The sequence below is a fragment of the Xenopus laevis genome, chromosome 9_10S, assembly GCF_017654675.1.
Source record: "Xenopus laevis strain J_2021 chromosome 9_10S, Xenopus_laevis_v10.1, whole genome shotgun sequence".
In the NCBI taxonomy this organism is placed as follows: Eukaryota; Metazoa; Chordata; class Amphibia; order Anura; family Pipidae; genus Xenopus; species Xenopus laevis.
This window is the reverse complement of record NC_054388.1, coordinates 52519969-52530827: the sequence shown is the minus strand read 5'-3', so window position 1 is coordinate 52530827 and position 10859 is coordinate 52519969. Positions and strand designations below refer to the sequence as shown.

The following is a 10859-nucleotide window of genomic DNA, read 5'->3' as shown; positions in this document are numbered from 1 at the left end:
TGTTAGTAGTAGACTAGTATAGCAGTAGTAGTATACAGCAGTAGTATTGTAGTAGTAGTAGGTAGTAGTAAGTGAGTAGTAGTAGTGTAGTAGTAGTATAGGTAGTAGTATCGTAGTAGTAGTAGTAGTAGTAGGTAAGTAGTATATATAGTAGTAGTAGTAGTAAGTAGTAGTAGTATAGTGTAGTAGTAGTATAGTAGTAGTAGTAGTAGTAGAAGAGTAGTAGTAGTAAGTAGTAAGTATTAGTATAAGTAGTAGGTAAGTAATTAAGTAAGTAGTAGTAGTAGTAGTAGTTGTGTAGTAGTAGTGTAAGTAGTATAGGTAGTAGTAGTAGTAGTATTAGTAGTAGAGTAGTAGTAGTAAGTAGTGATAGTATAGTAAAGTAGTAGTAAGTAGTAGTAGTATATGTAGTAGTAGTATTTAGTAAGTAGTAGCAGTAGTATAAGTATAGTAAAAGTAGTAAGTAGTAGTAGTAGTATAAGTAAGTAGTAGTATAGTAGTAGTAGTATAGTAAGTAGTGTAGTAGTAGTAGTAGTATAGTGTAGTAGTAAGTAATACGTAGTAGTAGTATAGTAGTAGTGTAGTAGTAGTAGTCGTAGTACAGTAGTACAGTAGTATGAGTAATAACGTAGTAGTTAGTAGTAGTATAGAGTAGTCAGTAGCTATAGTAGTAGTAGATAGTAGTAGTAGTAAGTAGTAGTAGTAGTAGTAGTCAGTAGTATGGGTGTAGTAGTAGTAGTAGTAGTAGACGTAGTAGTAAGTATAGTAGTCGAAGTAGTAGTAGTAGTGTGTAGTGAGTAGTAGAGTAGTAGTAGTAGAAGTAGTAGTAGTAGTAAGTATAGTAGTAGTCAGTAAAGTAGTAGTTAGTAGTAATAGTGTAGTGAGTATAGTAGTAGTAGTATAGTAGTGTAATCGTAGTATTAGTGGAGTAGTGGTAGGTAGTAGTGTATAGTAGTAAGTCCAGGAGTTGTAAAGTAGTAGTGTAGTAGTGTAGTTAGTAGTATAAGTAGAAGTAGTAGTGGTAGTAGTAGTATAGTCAGTCAGTAGTAGTGTAGTAGTGAGGTATAGTAGTAGTAGTGGTAGTAGTAGTAGTAGTAGTATAGGGTAGTATAGTAGTAGTAGTGTAGTAGTAGTAGTAGTAGTAGTAGAAGTAGTAGTATGTGTAGTGGTGTAGTAGTAGTAGTATAGTAATAGTAGTTAAATAGGCAGTAGTAGTAGTAGTAGTAGTAGTGAGAGTAGTAGTAGTATAAGTAAGTAGTATCGTAAGTAGTAAGTAGTAGTAGTAGAGTAGTAGTAAGTATAGTAGTAGTAGTAGTAGTAAATAGTAGTAGTAGTAGTAGTAGAGTAGTAGTAGTATAGTAGTAGTATTAGTAATAAAGTAGTAGTATTGTTTGTTAGTAGTATAGTAAGTAGTAGTGAGAGTAGTAGTAGTGAGTATAGTAGGTAGTAGTAGTAGTAGTATTAGTAGTAGAGTAGTAGTAGTTAGTGTAGTAGTAGTATAGTAGTAAGTATCGGTAGTAGTAGTAGTATAGTAGTAGTCAGGTAGTAGAAGTAGTAGTGAGTAGTATAGTAGTAGTAGTAAGTAGTAGTAATTAGTATAGAAGTAGTAGTAGTAGTGTAGTAAGTAGTATAGTAGTAGTATACGTAGTAGTAGTAGTATAGTATAGTAGTAGAGTAGTAGTTAGTAGTCAGAGTAGTAGTAGTAGTAGTAGTAGTAGTAAGTAGTAGTAGTGTAGTAGTAGTAGTAAGAGTTAGTAGTAGTAATCAGTAGTATAGTAGTAGTAGTAGGTAGTTGTAGTAGTAGAGTAGTTAGTAGTAGAGTAGTAGGTAGTAGTAAGTGATAGTAAGTAGTAGTAAAGTAGTAGTAAAGTAGTATAGTAGTAGTAGTATATGTAGTGAGTAAGTATAGTAGTAGTATCGAGTAGTAGAGTAGTGTAGTAGTAGTAGTATCAGTAGTGTAGTAAGTAGTTGGTAGTAGTAAGTAGTAGTAGTTAGTGTAGTAGTAGTATAGTAGTTAAGTAGTAGTGTAGTACGTAGTATAGTAGTAGTAGTGTGAGTAGTAGTAGTAGTAAGTATAAGTAGTATATAGTAAGTAGTAGTGAGTAGTAGTGTAGAGTAGTAGTAGTGTAGTAAGTGGTGTAGTAGTAGTAGTAGTTAATAGTAGTAGTTAGTAGATACGCAGTAAGTAAGTAGTAAGTAAGGTGAGTAGTTTAGAGGTAGTAGTAGTGTAGTAGTGTAATAATAGTTAGTATCGGTAGTAGTAGTAGTAGTAGTAGTAGATAGAGTAGTAGTAGAGTAGGGAGGTAGTATAGTAGTAGTAGTAGTAATAGTAGTAGTAGTAAGTAGTATAGTAGTGAGTAGTTAGTAGTAGTAGCAGTAGTTGTAAGTATTACGAATAGTAGTATTAGTATAGTAGCTGTTAGTTAAGTATCTGTTAGCTAGTAGTAGTGAGAGTAGTTAGGTAGTAGGTATAGTGTTGAGTCAGAGTAGTAGTAAGTAGTAGTTAGTAGTAGTATAGCGTGAGGGTGATTCGTTCTAGGTATGGTAGTAGTAGTAGTAGTAGGGTAATAGTAGTATTAGTAGTAGTGTAATGTAGTAGTAGTGAATGCTAGTAAGTGATAGTAGTATATGGTATGGCCGTTGCAGTAGTTAGTAAGTAAAGTAAAGTAGTACGTAGTAGAGTAGTATATGTAGTAGTATGTATAGTAAGTATAGTAGTAGGGTAAAGTGAGTGGATATAGTACGTAGTAGTAGTATAGTATGTATAGTAGTGAGTAGTAGTAGTAGTGGTATAGTTAGTAGTAGTAGTAGTATAGTAGTAGTAGTAAGTAGTAGTAGTAGATAGATATAAGAGGTATGGCCATGTGGTGAGTAGTATAAGGCAGTGCTAGTAGGCAGTTGGTGATTAGAGTAAGGTCTGGACGTCAATATGTAGTAGTGTATGTAGTATGTGAGTAGTTAGTCATAGTAGTAGTAGTAGTAGTAGTATAGTGTAAAGTCAGTAATAGCTGGGGTAGTAGTGTAATATGAGAAGTAGTAGTAGTATAGTAGTGTAGTAGGTAGTAGTATAGAGGTAGTCAGTAGTAGTAGTAGTATGTAGAGTAGTGAGTCAGTAGTAGTAGTTATAAGGTAGTAGTAGTAGTATGTTTGTAGTAGTAGTCAGTAAGTAGTAGTAGTATATGTAGTAGTATAGCTGAGGTTAGTGAAGTTTGTGACGTAAGTAGTGTAGCAGTAAGTAGAGTTAGTAGTAGTGTAAGTAGGTGATAGTGAAGTCAGTCGAGGAGTTAGTAGTAGTTAGTAGTGTAGTAGTATAGGTAGAAAGTAGTGAGAGTATGAGTAGGTAGTAGAGTAGGTAGTGAGAGGATGGTAGTATAGTAGTAGTAGTAGTAGGTATACGTAAGTAGTAGTAGAAGGTAGGTGAGGTGAGTAGCTAGTGAGTGATAGGTGAGTAGTGGAGTGAGTAGTATATAATTCATGGTCCACCCAAGTGGGTGACGTAGTAGTGAGTCAGTAGTAGTAGTAGTAAGTAGTAGTAGTAGTAGTGAAGTAGTAAGTTAGTAGCGTAGGTAGTAGTAGTAGTAGTAGTAGTTAGTAGTAGTAGTAGTAGTAGTTAGTAGTAGTATAGGACAGTAGTGATAGGTAGTAGTAGTATAGCAGGTAGTATAGTTAGGTAGGATATAGGTACTATGGTAGTATAGCAGTGAAGTTGAGTTACTGTAGTAGTATAGCGGTAGTAGTGTAGTAGTAGATAAGTAGTAGTGAGTAGTAGTAGTATAGTAGTAGTACATAAGGTAAGTAGTCAGTTATATTGGTGAGTTGATGTATACATGTTAGGTAATAGTATGAGTAGTAGTAGTTATGTAGAGTAGATTAGTAGTTCAGGTAGAGTAGAATGATAGTAGTAGTAGTGTATAGTAGTAAGTAGTAAGATAGTAGTAGTAGTGTAGTAGCAGTAGTAGAGTAGTAGTGTAATAGTAGTATAGTAGTAGTTAAGTAAAGTATGCTGTAGTAGTAGAGTAGTAAGTAGTAGAGTAGTAGTAGTAGTAGTATAGGTAGGTAGTGAGTAAAGTAGTAGTAGTAGTAAGTATAAGTAGTAGTAGTATGGTAGTAGTAGTAATAGTAGTAGTATCGTAGTAGTAGTAGTAAGGTGGGGTAGTAGTAGTAGTATATGTAGTAAGTAGTAGTTGTAGGTGAGTAGTAGTAGTGTAGTAGTTAGTATAGTAGTAGTAGTAAGTGTAGTAGTAGTATAGTAGTGAGTAGTATGTAAGTAGTAGTAGTAGTATACCGGGTAGTCGATAGGTAGTAGTAGTAGTGAAGTAGTATGTAAGTAGAGTAGTAGTAGTGTAGTAGCTGGTTGTAGTTAGTAGTAGTAGTAATAGTAGTAGTAGTATAGCAGTAGTAGTAAGTAGTAGTAGTAGTAGTAGAGTAGTAGTAAGTGTACGTAGTAAGTATAGTAGTAGTATGCGGGTAGTAGTAGTAAGTAGTAGTGAGTAGATGTAGTAATGTAGAGTAGTAGTAGTAGTATATTAAGGTAGGTGAGTAGGTAGTTGGATAGTAAGTAGTAGTAGTAGTAGTAGTATAGTAGTGGAGTAGTGGAGTAGGTACGTAGAGTATAGCTTGTAGGATACCTTAGTGGAGTGTCAAGGTTTAGGTATAGGGTAGTAGGGTAGTATAGTATGAGTAGGTAGTTAGCAGTAGTAGTAGTGAGTATAGTCCTAGTAGTACAGTAGTAGTAGTAGTATTAGTAGTGAGAGTAAGTAGTAGTTATGTTGTAAGGATAGTGAGTATAGTAGTAGTAAAATCGTAGTAGTAAGTAGTATGTGTAGTAGTAGAGGTAGTAGTCGAGTTAGTCTATAGTAGTCGTCAGTAGTATAGTAAGTAGTAGTAGTAGTGTAGTTAAGTAGTAGTATAGTAGTAGTAGTAATGTATAGTAGTAGTTAGTATAGTTAGTAGTAGTAGTAGTAGTAGTAGTTAGTAGTAGTAGTAGTAGTAGTAGTTGGTGTAGTAGTAGTAGTAGACATTAGAGTAGTATAGTAATAAGTAGTATAGTAGTAGTAGTAATAGTGTAGTAGTAGTAGAGTAGTAGTAGTATAGTATAGTAGTAGTAGTATAGTAGTAGTAGTAAAGGTAGTAGTAGTAGTTATAGTAGTAGTAGTAAAGTTAGTAGTAGTATAGTGTAGTATCGTAGTTAGTAGTGTAGTAGGTAGTAGTAGTTATTTATAGTAGTTAGTAGTAGTTGTTAGTAGTAGTAGTAGTAGTAGTAGTTAGTAGTAGTAAGTATTAGATAGTAGCTGTAGTAGTAGTTTATAGTAGTAGTAGTGTAGTAGTAGTAGTAGATATAGTAGGTATACGTAAGTAGTATAGTAGTAGTAGTAGTAGTAGTAGATAGAGTAGTAGTAGTGTAGTTAGTGGTGTTTTAGTAGTAGTAGTATAGTAGTAGTAGTATAGCGAGTAGTTCAGTAGTAGTAGTAGTAGTAAGTAGTAAGTAGATTTAGTAGTAGTGTAGTAGTATTATTAGTAGTAGTATCGTAGCTAGTCAGTAGTAGTAGTAGAAGTAGTAGTGTATAGTAGTAGTAGTAGTATAGTAGTAGTAGTAGTAGTATAGGTAGTAGTAGTAGATAGTAGAGAGTAGTAGTAGTATAGTAGTAGTATTAGGTATAAGTAGTAGTAGTATATTAGTAGTAGTAGTAGTAGAGTAGTAGTTAGTAGTATAGTAGTACGATAGTAGTAGTACAGTAGTAGTATTAGTAGTAGAGTAGTAGTAGTAGTGTGTAGTAGATATAAGAGTAGTATCGTAGTAGAAACTAGTAGTATAGTCAGTAGTAGTAGTAGAAGTAGTAGTAGTAGTATAGTAGTAAGTTAGTAGCTAGTAGTAGTAGAGTAGTAGTTGTAGTAGTAGTATAGTAGTAGATAGTTGTATAGTAGTAGTAGTATAGTAGTAGTAGTAATAGTATTTATAGTAGTAGTGTAGTATGTAGTAGTAGTAGTGTAGTAGTGTAGTTAGTAGTAGTATAGTAGTAGTAGTAGTAGTATAGTAGTAGTAGTAGTGGTAGTAGTAGTAGTAGTAGTTAGTAGTAGTAGTAGTAGTTAGTGTAGTTACGAGTAGTTTAAGTAGTTTTAGTAGATATAGTAGTAGTAGTAGTAGTAGTAGATAGTTATAGTAGTAGTAGTAGTAGTAGTAGTAGTGGTAGTAGTAGTAGTAGTTAGTAGTAGTAGTATTAGTAGCATAGTAGTAGTAGTTAGTAGTAGTAGTATAGTAGTAGTAGTATTATAGTAGTAGTAGTAGTAGTTAGTAGTATTAATAGTAGTAGTAGTATAGTAGTAGTATAGTAGAGTAGTAGTAGTAGTATAGTAGTATAGCTAGTAGTATAGTAGTAGTAATAGTAGTATATATAGTAGTTTAGTAGTAGTAGTATTATAGTATTAGTATAGAGTGTAGTTAGTAGTAGTAGTAGTTATAGTAGTAGTAGTAGTAGAGTAGTAGTAGTAGTAGTGTAGTAGTATTAGAAGTAGTAGTAGTATTAGTAGTTAGTATATAGGTATTAGTTAGCTTAGTAGTAGTTAAGTAGTAGGTAGTAGTAGAGTAGTAGTAGGAGTAGTAGTTAGATATAAGTAAGTAGTAGAGCTATAGAGTAGTAGTAGTAGTATTAGTAGTAGTTATAGTAGTAGTAGTTTAGTAGTAGTAGGTATAGTACGTAGTAGAAGTAGTAGTAGTAATAGTAGTAGTAGTAGTATAAGTAGTAGTAGAATATAGTTGTCATTAGTAGTAGTAGTAGTAGTAGTAGAAGTAGTTAGTATAGCTTATAGTAGTAGTAGTAGTAGTATTAGTATTAGTAGTAGAGTAGTAGTAGTAGTGTAGTAGTAGTATAGTAGTAGTATCGTAGTAGTAGTAGTAGTAGAGTAGTAGTAGTAGTATAGTAGTAGTAGTAGTAGTAGTAGTAGTAGTAGTAGTAGTAGTAGTAGTGTAGTAGTAGATATAGGTTAAGCTAGTAGTTGTATAGTAAGTTAGTTTTAGTATAGTAGTAAGTAAGTAGTTATAGTAGTAGTAGTATCAGTAGTAAGTAGTAGGTAGTAGTAGTAGTAGTAGGTATAAGTAGTAGTAGTAGTTAGTAGTAGTAGAGCTAGTTAGTAGTAGAGTCAGTAGAGTCAGTAGTAGTAGTAGTAGTAGTAGTAGTAGTAGTATAGTAGTAGTATAGTAGTAGTAGTAGTATAGTAGTAGTATAGTAGTAGTAGTAGTATAGTAGTAGTAGTAGTAGTAGAGTAGTAGTAGAGTAGTAGTAGTAGTAGTAGTAGTATAGTAGTATAGTAGTAGTAGTAGTATAGTATAGTATAGTATATACTGGCGGGGGAGGATGGATCCTTTTCACTGAAACCAAGGTTCAACAGACACTGATTACACTGAATGCTACTATGCAGTAAGACTTTTTATACTATGGCCGAAAGGCAAACAAGTTAGGGACCGCCATGTGGGGTTTACCTTGACGTGGTATGGTGGCTTTTCAACTTTATGATCATAACTTTGTAACTGAAAACCCCTGTTTTGTAAACTTACTTTTGAGACAGGGGCCCAGGGAATGTGCATTAAAACTAGCACTTCCTTTATACTTAAATATACTATTACTTAGCCTTTAGAGTGCTTCCACACCCCTATTTTTATACATTGTATTGTTGCCAGAAGCTGTGGCTGAGCTTCATGTGGTTTTTAATAGCACCCCATACCCCCCCTTAAACTAATGGGGCCCTATACTTTTAAAAATGGGCGTTGGTTGGACAATGCCTCTCCCTTAAAAGCCGCATACTGGCGGGGGAGGATGGATCCTTTTCACTGAAACCAAGGTTCAACAGACACTGATTACACTGAATGCTACTATGCAGTAAGACTTTTTATACTATGGCCGAAAGGCAAACAGTTAGGGACCGCCATGTGGGGGTTTACCTTGACGTGGTATGGTGGCTTTTCAACTTTATGATCATAACTTTGTAACTAAAAACCCCTGTTTTGTAAACTTACTTTTGAGACAGGGGCCCAGGGAATGTGCATTAAAACTAGCACTTCCTTTATACTTAAATATACTATTACTTAGCCTTTAGAGTGCTTCCACACCCCTATTTTTATACATAGTAGTAGTATAGTAGTATAGTAGTATAGTAGTAGTATAGTAGTAGTATAGTAGTAGTAGTCGTCGTAGTATAGTAGTAGTAGTAGTAGTAGTAGTAGTAGTATAGTAGTAGTAGTATAGTAGTAGTAGTATAGTAGTAGTAGTAGTAGTAGTATAGTAGTAGTAGTAGTATAGTAGTAGTAGTAGTATAGTAGTAGTAGTAGTATAGTAGTAGTAGTAGTAGTAGTATAGTAGTAGTAGTATAGTAGTAGTAGTATAGTAGTAGTAGTAGTAGTAGTATAGTAGTATAGTAGTAGTAGTAGTAGTAGTAGTAGTATAGTAGTAGTAGTAGTAGTAGTAGTAGTAGTATAGTAGTAGTAGTAGTAGTATAGTAGTAGTAGTAGTATAGTAGTAGTAGTAGTAGTATAGTAGTAGTAGTATAGTAGTAGTAGTAGTAGTAGTAATAGTAGTATAGTAGTAGTAGTAGTAGTAGTAGTAGTAGTATAGTAGTATAGTAGTAGTAGTAGTAGTAGTAGTAGTAGTAGTAGTATAGTAGTAGTAGTATAGTAGTATAGTAGTAGTAGTAGTATAGTAGTAGTAGTAGTATAGTAGTATAGTAGTAGTAGTAGTAGTAGTAGTATAGTAGTAGTAGTAGTAGTATAGTAGTAGTAGTAGTAGTAGTAGTAGTAGTAGTAGTATAGTAGTATAGTAGTAGTAGTATAGTAGTAGTATAGTAGTAGTAGTAGTAGTAGTAGTAGTATAGTAGTAGTAGTAGTAGTAGTATAGTAGTAGTATAGTAGTAGTAGTATAGAAGTAGTAGTAGTATAGTAGTAGTAGTATAGAAGTAGTAGTAGTATAGTAGTAGTAGTAGTAGTAGTATAGTAGTAGTAGTAGTAGTAGTAGTAGTAGTAGTAGTAGTAGTAGTAGTAGTATAGTAGTAGTAGTAGTATAGTTGTAGTAGTAGTAGTAGTAGTAGTAGTATAGTAGTAGTATAGTAGTAGTAGTAGTAGTAGTAGTAGTATAGTAGTAGTAGTAGTAGTAGTAGTATAGTAGTAGTAGTAGTAGTAGTAGTAGTAGTAGTATAGTAGTAGTAGTAGTAGTAGTAGTAGTAGTAGTAGTAGAGTAGTAGTAGTGTAGTAGTAGTAGTAGTAGAGTAGTAGTAGTATAGTAGTAGTAGTAGTAGTAGTAGTAGTAGTAGTAGTAGTAGTAGTAGTAGTAGTAGTAGTAGTAGTAGTAGTAGTAGTATAGTAGTAGTAGTAGTAGTAGTAGTAGTAGTAGTAGTAGTAGTAGTAGTAGTAGTAGTAGTAGTAGTAGTAGTAGTAGTAGTAGTAGTAGTAGTAGTAGTAGTATAGCAGTAGTATAGTAGTAGTATAGTAGTAGTAGTAGTAGTAGTAGTAGTAGTAGTAGTAGTAGTATAGTAGTAGTATAGTAGTAGTAGTATAGTAGTAGTAGTAGGAGTAGGAGTAGGAGGAGGAGGAGTAGAGTAGTAGAGTAGTAGTAGTAGTAGTGGTATAGTAGTAGTAGTATAGTAGTAGTAGTTGTTTTTTCCTGTTTATAAATCATGCTTGAGGATGTGATTGCCTAAATGTTATTCCTTACAAAAACATATTTTCAGATCAGCTTTGAGGTCGCAGTTGCAATTCTTCCTCTGTCACTTTGCTCTCACTATAAACTGCTGAGCTAGCAAGTGTGATGTGGGCATTATGGGATAAATATGGGAACAGTTATAGCTGGTGCCCAAGTTCTGATTCCTGCTCTACAGTAAGGGCAATGGCATATGGGGGGAGATTTGTTCCCCTATGTAAATCTGTGCTACTGCAGACAACAGTCCTATGAAAATGCCTTCCTGTTGGCTAGCATTTGGACTGCCACAAATAAAACACATTATGTGCAGTGAACCAGCTTAGTTGAAGAAAATTGCTGTTGGTGCCAAATCTCTTAGTTTGCCAGGGCCCTAAATGCAAAAAAACAGCATTGTGGTATATGAGAATATTAAAGCAGAGATTCCCTGTTTTTATTCAAACATTGAGACCGGCACAACACATTGGGGGTGTGCCCTTCTGTAATCTACCTGATAAAAGGGTGATCCTCCACTACCTAAGGCTAATACTAGATGGGTTAATACTGTGAGTCCAAGCATGTGCCATAGAAATGAATGGGTGAGACATTGTTTAGGTGTGAAATTGCCTGAAATGACCTCATCTGTCATTCCTTTAATGGTCTTCACATTCTTAATTATCCTGAGTTAAGCTGATATGGAATTATTGTCTGCTCTGTTTTCTCTCACAGTCACAGCAAAATGCGAGTGCATGGCTGCTATGGACTGAAGACCCAGAAAAGCCCAGTGAGATTGTGGAGTGGCTCAGAGAACCCTGAGAAGCAGAGTTTCAAATTGACTTTAATCCTGTTATCTATAATACCTGACTGCTGCCCCTGCAGGAATTCTCTGTTACCCCTTTGGGGAGATGGTCAGATATGTCAGTTTGTTATTATAGGAGACATCTGGCTGATAAAATGGCCGCTACAGTCCTCCAGAATGGAATGCGATTGATGTCCCAAAAAGAGTGCAGCTTGTGCGAGTCAAGGACATCTGAAAGTTATAGGGGAAAATTTACTAAAGGGCGAAGTGACTAACGCGGATGAAAATTTGTCATTGTGACGTCATTTTGGTACTTCACTGATTTACTAGCGGTCGTGCCGTAACTTCGCTAGCGAAGAAGGTAGACTCTAGTGGTACTTTGCTCCCTAACACCTGGTGAA

The 10859-nt window shown here is 34.4% G+C and overlaps 1 pseudogene; it reads left to right on the top strand.

Annotated features, from left to right (window-relative positions):
- The window catches only part of LOC108702399, a 23442-nt pseudogene extending 12919 nt beyond the window's left edge, over positions 1-10523 (top strand).
- The last annotated feature ends 336 nt before the right edge of the window (positions 10524-10859 follow it).